Here is an 8,055-nt window from a genome sequence, read left to right as displayed (position 1 = left end):
AAGGGCCAGTTCTCCTTCTTCCATCCTTAATGCACAAGTAGTTTTTCTTGATCTTCACTTTACTCATTTCAATAAGAAAATTTTACTAGTCTTGTAGGCAATGACCTGTACCAACATAATTATTTAAAGTAATTTGAAGCATATGTCCAAGTAAAGAGTTGCAATTTAAATAAGGCTATTTTCAAAGGGGAGTTTGCTTTTCCTTTCCCTACATTTCAGGTATTAGTAAATCTTTTATTTTTCATATACTGATATAATATGCTTCATGTGCACCTATGTATTTGCATGTATACTGATAATCTATTAATCGCTGCACATTTTATATAGCTAAATATTTTTATTTTCAAAATTCTTTTGAAGCATTCCAGAAAATTGTGGAGCTCTATGAAGAAGATCAAGTATTTTCTTATTTTTGAAGACACTGCAGAAATAAATGAAACATCATCTAGATAAGTGCAAAAGGTTGATTACTATTAATATAAAAGCACAGCTTTCTGAATGATTTCCTGTTATGAGAAAAGAACACTTAGGAAAGTAATTGACAATTACTTATATGTTCATTTATTTAAAATATGTTTGAAGACCTAGTAAACTATTAACATATTAATATACTCTGATGATCTATTTCACTAATTAATACTCTTAGATTTATATACATGATAATATATAATAATAAGTTTCTCTTTAGTTGTTTTGTCCATTTTGAGAGTTTTCTATTCTCAACTATACTCCCCAGGCTAGAGGGGAGATGGTATTATTGGTAAATGGAAACTTTCAGAACCCTTTAAATCACACTAAGCAAGTAAGTGTCTACTCCAATCTCTTCCCATTTCAAAGTTGCATAGGAGAAAAGAACACCCTTCTGTTAGGTCAAAAGGCTCATGTTAGGAGCTCTGTACTATAAAGCAAACAATTACTGAATCTTTGTAGCTTTAAATGCCAAAGATAAAAGGATGTACTAGACCTCTGAAATTCTGAAATGTTTCAAATATTTCATCACTAAAGAGGACAGAGCACTGGTGATATTACCATTCTAAATACCTGTTTCCCCTCCCCCGCCCCCCGAGATGGAGTCTCACTCTGTAGCCCAGGCTGGAAGTACAGTGGTGGGATTTTGGCTCAAGCAACCTCGGCCTCCTGGGTTCAAGCAATTCTCCTGCCTGAGCCTCCCAAGTAGCTGGGACTACAGGAGCCCACCACCACACCGGCTAATTTTTGTATTTTTGGTAGACACAGGGTTTCATCATGTTGACCAAGCTGGTCTCGAACTCCTGACCTCAGGTGATCCACCTGCCTCCGCTTCCTATAAATACCTAATTCTAAATAAAATCAGAAGTTTTGAAAATAAAGCAGGCAACTTACTTATTAGACACAAACGTGGACCTTTACATAGTGAGAAAACAAACAACAGATATTCCAAATAATTCAAAAGGTTTAGAAGCACTGTATGATACATGAAATTTATGTTAGTAATGTGCTTTAGCTTAATTGATACATACTTTTAGCATTACATCTTAATGATCAGCTTTTAAGTATAACCTTGGAATAAAGGTGATTGATAAGTTAACTGATAAAAGTTTTAAACATTGCCTTTCTTAAATTATGGTTAACAATATTGCACCTAGCATGTCATTGTCACATAATCAATTTTGATGGACACAGGATTTATAATTCTATAATGAAATATAATAAGATATTTTTTAAAAAGATGCTTCTATCAACCTACATTTGAATGACTTTCAAGTGCTTTACTCATAACACTAAATTAGTGACATTAGTGTCATTTTCTTAGCAAGAAATCATCAAAGAAAGGCTTAAATGTAGGGGAAAAAAGGCTTTTATTCAAGCACACAACTTCAATAATGCAAGGGGAGTGTACCCAATTACCAGTAGGCAAATTGGTTTTTGTAGACATGTTCTATCATAGTCAAACTTTCTCCAGTGTGAATTTTCCGGCCAAAGATATCAAATATAGATATACACACATAGTGCCATTGTCTAATGAATTTCATAGGATTTGGTGACAGATGAAAAACACTTCTGTTACATGAAAGCAAGAGCTACATTCCTATCCATCATGAGTTTAAATATGTCATTGAATTTTTAGTTATGTTATATTTTATATAGGTTCCTGAGACTTGCAGAATTCAGTGAGAGGCAACATTAAAACTATAAATTACCATTGAATTGCATTAATATTAAAATATTGTGTGTGTCTGTGTGTATGTAAGTCACGCAGAATTTATGTTTGAAAAGATGCAAAATAACTGAAAGAATAGGCTAAAAATAAGATTTTGTAAAGATAAAGTAAAAGGAGGGAAATTATCTATATCTGTATCCTAGGATCTCAATTTCTATCTAGATAAATGTATTTGTAGGCAGATGTAGACAGATACAGATATAGAATAGTGTTTTATTACTTGGAAATATGTATGTTACCCCTCCGTTTTTAAAATTACCAATTTGATAATTAATTGCATTAAAGAAATCATGTCCCATTAGTGAGAGTTATCAAAGAAATGATGAAGATTAGTCCACAGTTTTGGTCTTACAATCCTATTTATTTTTTGGTAAAACTACAAACATTCTCATTCTAAAATCGATTTTAGTACTCATTCTGCTTCAGATTAAGTGTAATAATGGTTCTGACTTTATGTTTTTAGGTATATTTACCTGTAATCATTTAAGTTTCACATCTTCTTCTTCTGGATCTGCCTCACCTCAAGGCAAGCTAATACAAAAGCCTGGGTGCTCACTCCTTTGCCACTGGTGGGAAGGTTAACCACATAAGCACCTAACTTCACACAGCTCCACAGAAACCATAACCCAGTCATCCAATCATTTTTTCCCAGTCTCTTCCACAAGGTGCACTTTTGTACCAGCTTGGGAAACCTGCATTATTCTCTCCACAAAGCTTCAAAATGTTGGTCATTAAACTTCTTAACTCTCTTGGTGGGTGGGTGGGGGTGTGTGTGTGTGTGTGTGTGTGTGTGTGTGTGTGTGTATAGCATCAGTCTCAATATCTAAACCAAATTTTGGCTAGGAATCCATCCTGACTCTGAAAAGTTGCTCTAATAGTGAGAACCTTACATTCTCACATATTTTGTTAAATATAACAATTATTAACATTTATATTATCATAATTTGATTTAATACTAATTTTGATGCAATTTAAATAATATAACTAAAACAGAGCTATAATTAAAAATAGAAAACATACCAAAGTATGGACTTAATGTATGCGTAAACTTAAAGCATTTCTTTTTTTTTTTTTTTTTTGTTTTTTTTTTTGAGACGGAGTCTTGCTCTGTCACCCAGGCTGGAGTGCAGTGGCCGGATCTCAGCTCACTGCAAGCTCCGCCTCCCGGGTTTACGCCATTCTCCTGCCTCAGCCTCCCGAGTAGCTGGGACTACAGGCGCCCGCCACCTCGCCCGGCTATTTTTTTGTATTTTTTTTAGTAGAGACGGGGTTTCACCGTGTTAGCCGGGATCGTCTCTCGATCTCCTGACCTCGTGATCCGCCCGTCTCGGCCTCCCAAAGTGCTGGGATTACAGGCTTGAGCCACCGCGCCCGGCCTTAAAGCATTTCTTAAAAAGCTACAGTTGCAATAAAATAACACATTGCCATAACATAAAGCTAATTCCATTATATTGAAAAAAATGCCTGAAATGAATATTCAATTTTAATATTTTATGACTAAAATAAACCCATATTTATAGTTATATAAATACTGAAATCACCAAGATGGCATAATGAATTAATAAATTGCATATTGTAGCAAACATTCATTGGTGCAAAAAGGTTAGATATGAACAAATTGGGTAAATATAAATAATGTTGACCCAATAATACTAGAACAACTCATTTTTTATGAGTTGTTCTATTTCAACTCATTTCTATTAGTGATTACATTGATTTTGTCTTGTAAAACTTAATTTAAAAATAAATAACATAAAAAGCTAGCATTTCTTAATTCAGGCTAAAAATCCTTTTATCTGTTTAAAAATAATCATTGCACATAGAAATTAATATTGAAATTATCATAATTATAAATTTTATAATTTTACTGCAGTCATATGTTTACAATATTAATAGTTATGTAATGAAACACATTAACCTCATAGATTGTGATGCAGACTGCTTATACAAATTATAAATTCTGCCATGTCATATTGTGGAAATCAGTAATTATAGTGCATATTCCTAATGTGCTTATTTTACCATTTTGCCGAATAAATAAAAATTAAATACCCAAATGTTCCTCTCTGATCATTAGATTCATACCCAACTACCTATTTCAATATTACTTAGGTGTCCACTAAACTTTTTAAACTTAGTGTGTCCAAAATTTAACTTCTAATGCAAGTTTCTATTTCTCTGCAATTGAAACTCTTTCTGTAGTGTGTAAACCCAAGTAGTTGTAATCATTCTTGTTAAATTTTCACCTCTGCTGTGGCTTGAATATGTTCTATTTAAAATTCAGATGTTGTGATTTTGATAGTGTTAAAACATAGGGCCTTTAAAAGGTGATTGGGCTGTGAGGATTCCTCCCTTGTGAACTAAGGCCCTTGTAAGAGGGATTTCACACATTATTTGGCTAGCTTGCCCTTCTGCCTTCTGCCATGTGAGGACACAGCAAGAAGGTCCTTACCAGATTAAATGTAGGCACCTTGATCATGCACTTTCCATATTCCGTAACTGTGAGAAATAAATTTATATTATTTATAAATTACCTGGTCTCAGGTATTTTGTTGTAGCAAGACAAATGGACTAAGACAACATTATATGTCCATTAGTCTGCCATCTACTATTTACACCTCTATTCCCAAACTAGGTCCAAAATCTGACCAGTTCTCAAACCTTTGAATTTTGCCACATTATGAGCTAAGCCAACATCACCGCTTAAAATGATCCTTGAAGATCCACCTTGGTGGCCTCTTTTTTTCATTACTACTATGCATATCTCAGCTCTTCAGCAAAATTGGTTGCTTTATATGCCATGTCACATAGCACTTAATGCGTCTTTACTACTGTATTTGTTTCCTCTAGCTGCTTTAACAAATTACCAAAAACTTGATGGCTTAAAAACAAAAGGAAGGTATTCTTTTACATTTCTGGAGTCTCACATTCCCTCCACAGGCCCTAGGGAAGAGTGCTTTCACACTGCGCCTACATTCTCAGGGTTTCTAGTGTCCCAGACTCTGCTTCCATCTTCACGTAACCTCCCCCTCCTTTACTTGTGTGTGTCTTTTCTGCGTGTCTCATATAACAACACTTGTCATTGGATTTAGATCTGATGCAGCTAATCCATGGTGACCTCATCTCATGATCCTCAATTAATTATGTCTTCGAAGACTCTTTTTCCAAATAAGGTCATATTTACAGAATATAGGATGATTCAGATGTATCTTTTAAGGGCCATGATTGAACCCACTGTAACAACTGTTTATGTATTTATTTCATGTGAACTTTTTTCTTTCTCTTTTCTCCCTTTCTCTCTTCCTCCTTCATTTCTTTTCTTCCTTGGACTAATGTGACATGAATGAGCCAATTGCATCACAAAATCAAAGGGAATAGACACACATACAGCTAATATTCAGAATAAGTAACATTATAAGATATGTATTAAAAACAATGAACCAAATACCAATATTTTTAATAAAGACAAGATCAGAATTACTAATTTTTTTTCAAGCGCTCTAAGATAGTTCTTTTTTATATATGTCAGTTTCAGGTTTCTCTAATTATCTCTCTCATACGCAAAACAATGTCAAATTCCTCACTACAGTCTTAACTTTTGTTAAAGGTCAATAATTATCTTTGTCTATTTCACCACATAATACAACATATAGCATTGATACAAAGGATGCACTAAAGGATGTACACAAATGAAGGAACTGGGACATGAGTTTCTTCTTAAGGAAATTATTCTCCATTCTTTGAGAAGTCAATTGAATAGGATGAAGAAACTGCTTTATATTATCAAGTTTTAAATTTTGTATTTACTTATTTACTTTTGTTGTTACTTAAATCAACTTTAAAATAAAATACAATTTATATTTGAGTACAAAATGGTGCACAATTCTTACAAAAATAAAACAAAAAAATAGTCCCTGGTGTGATTCCGTCCTGCGCGGCTGTTCTCTGGAGCAGCGTTCGTTTATCTCCGTCCGCCTTCTCTCTCACCTAAGTGCGTGCCGCCACCTGATGGAAGATTCGATGGACATGGACATGAGCCCCCTGAGGCCCCAGAACTATCTTTTCGGTTGTGAACTAAAGGCCGACAAAGATTATCACTTTAAGGTGGATAATGATGAAAATGAGCACCAGTTATCTTTAAGAACGGTCAGTTTAGGGGCTGGTGCAAAGGATGAATTGCACATTGTTGAAGCAGAGGCAATGAATTACGAAGGCAGTCCAATTAAAGTAACACTGGCAACTTTGAAAATGTCTGTACAGCCAACGGTTTCCCTTGGGGGCTTTGAAATAACACCACCAGTGGTCGTAAGGTTGAAGTGTGGTTCAGGGCCAGTGCATATTAGTGGACAGCACTTAGTAGCTGTGGAGGAAGATGCAGAGTCAGAAGATGAAGAGGAGGAGGATGTGAAACTCTTAAGTATATCTGGAAAGCGGTCTGCCCCTGGAGGTGGTAGCAAGGTTCCACAGAAAAAAGTAAAACTTGCTGCTGATGAAGATGATGATGATGATGAAGATGATGATGATGATGATTTTGATGATGAGGAAGCTGAAGAAAAAGCACCAGTGAAGAAATCTATACGAGATACTCCAGCCAAAAATGCACAAAAGTCAAATCAGAATGGAAAAGACTCAAAACCATCATCAACACCAAGATCAAAAGGACAAGAATCCTTCAAAAAACAGGAAAAAACTCCTAAAACACCAAAAGGACCTAGTTCTGTAGAAGACATTAAAGCAAAAATGCAAGCAAGTATAGAAAAAGGTGGTTCTCTTCCCAAAGTGGAAGCCAAGTTCATCAATTATGTGAAGAATTGCTTCCGGATGACTGACCAAGAGGCTATTCAAGATCTCTGGCAGTGGAGGAAGTCTCTTTAAGAAAATAGTTTAAACAATTTGTTAAAAATTTTCCGTCTCATTTCATTTCTGTAACAGTTGATATCTGGCTGTCCTTTTTATAATGCAGAGTGAGAACTTTCCCTACCGTGTTTGATAAATGTTGTCCAGGTTCCATTGCCAAGAATGTGTTGTCCAAAATGCCTGTTTAGTTTTTAAAGATGGAACTCCACCCTTTGCTTGGTTTTAAGTATGTATGGAATGTTATGATAGGACATAGTAGTAGCGGTGGTCAGACATGGAAATGGTGGGGAGACAAAAATATACATGTGAAATAAAACTCAGTATTTTAATAAAGTAAAAAAAAAATAAATAAATAAAGCCTGCCTAAAAAAGGAGGGAGGAGAGTTTTACAAGAAAAAAAGAAGTACAATTCAGAGAAATTCATCAGGAGAAGAGATTCTTCCAATGATATTTTCATAGAATACATCTCCATTTAGAAAAGATTTGCCAAAATTTTTGAGCACCAAGGATATATCAGGCCTTAAATAGCATTACATTTGAATCCACGAAGCATAGTATCTCTGAAATTATTGGTTTTTTTTCTGCATTTATGGGGTCAAAGGCAAAAACTTTGTTTATTTACTTTCTTACAGCTCGGGAGGCTCACATTCCCTCCAGAAACCCCACAAGTAATGTTTGGTGAACTAGGAATGTTTAGAAAGGCAGTGTAGACTATCTAATAATTATTTAAATATACCTATTCTGTTTCTTTTCTCCTTTTACCTGCATACACACACACACACACACACACACACACACACACACACACACACACATTTTTTTCCATATATTACAGGAGTGACTCTTTTAAAGCCATTTAAAACTTCAGACAGATTGACTGTGGATATAGAAGCAAAAGGGCAAAATTTCCCCATTCTCAGAGCCTTAATATCAATATATTTCTGGTATTTTTATTCTCATTAATCAATACATCACGCAATACTTATTGTACCAATGTA

The 8,055-nt window shown here is 34.7% G+C and overlaps 1 pseudogene; it reads left to right on the top strand.

Annotated features, from left to right (window-relative positions):
* Nucleotides 1-6,112: 6,112 nt before the first annotated feature.
* LOC102135247 (nucleophosmin pseudogene) lies at nucleotides 6,113-7,414 on the top strand (annotated as a pseudogene).
* The last annotated feature ends 641 nt before the right edge of the window (nucleotides 7,415-8,055 follow it).

This window comes from Macaca fascicularis, chromosome 8 (genome assembly GCF_037993035.2).
Source record: "Macaca fascicularis isolate 582-1 chromosome 8, T2T-MFA8v1.1".
Taxonomy (NCBI): Eukaryota; Metazoa; Chordata; class Mammalia; order Primates; family Cercopithecidae; genus Macaca; species Macaca fascicularis.
This window is presented reverse-complemented; position numbering and strand designations above follow the sequence as displayed.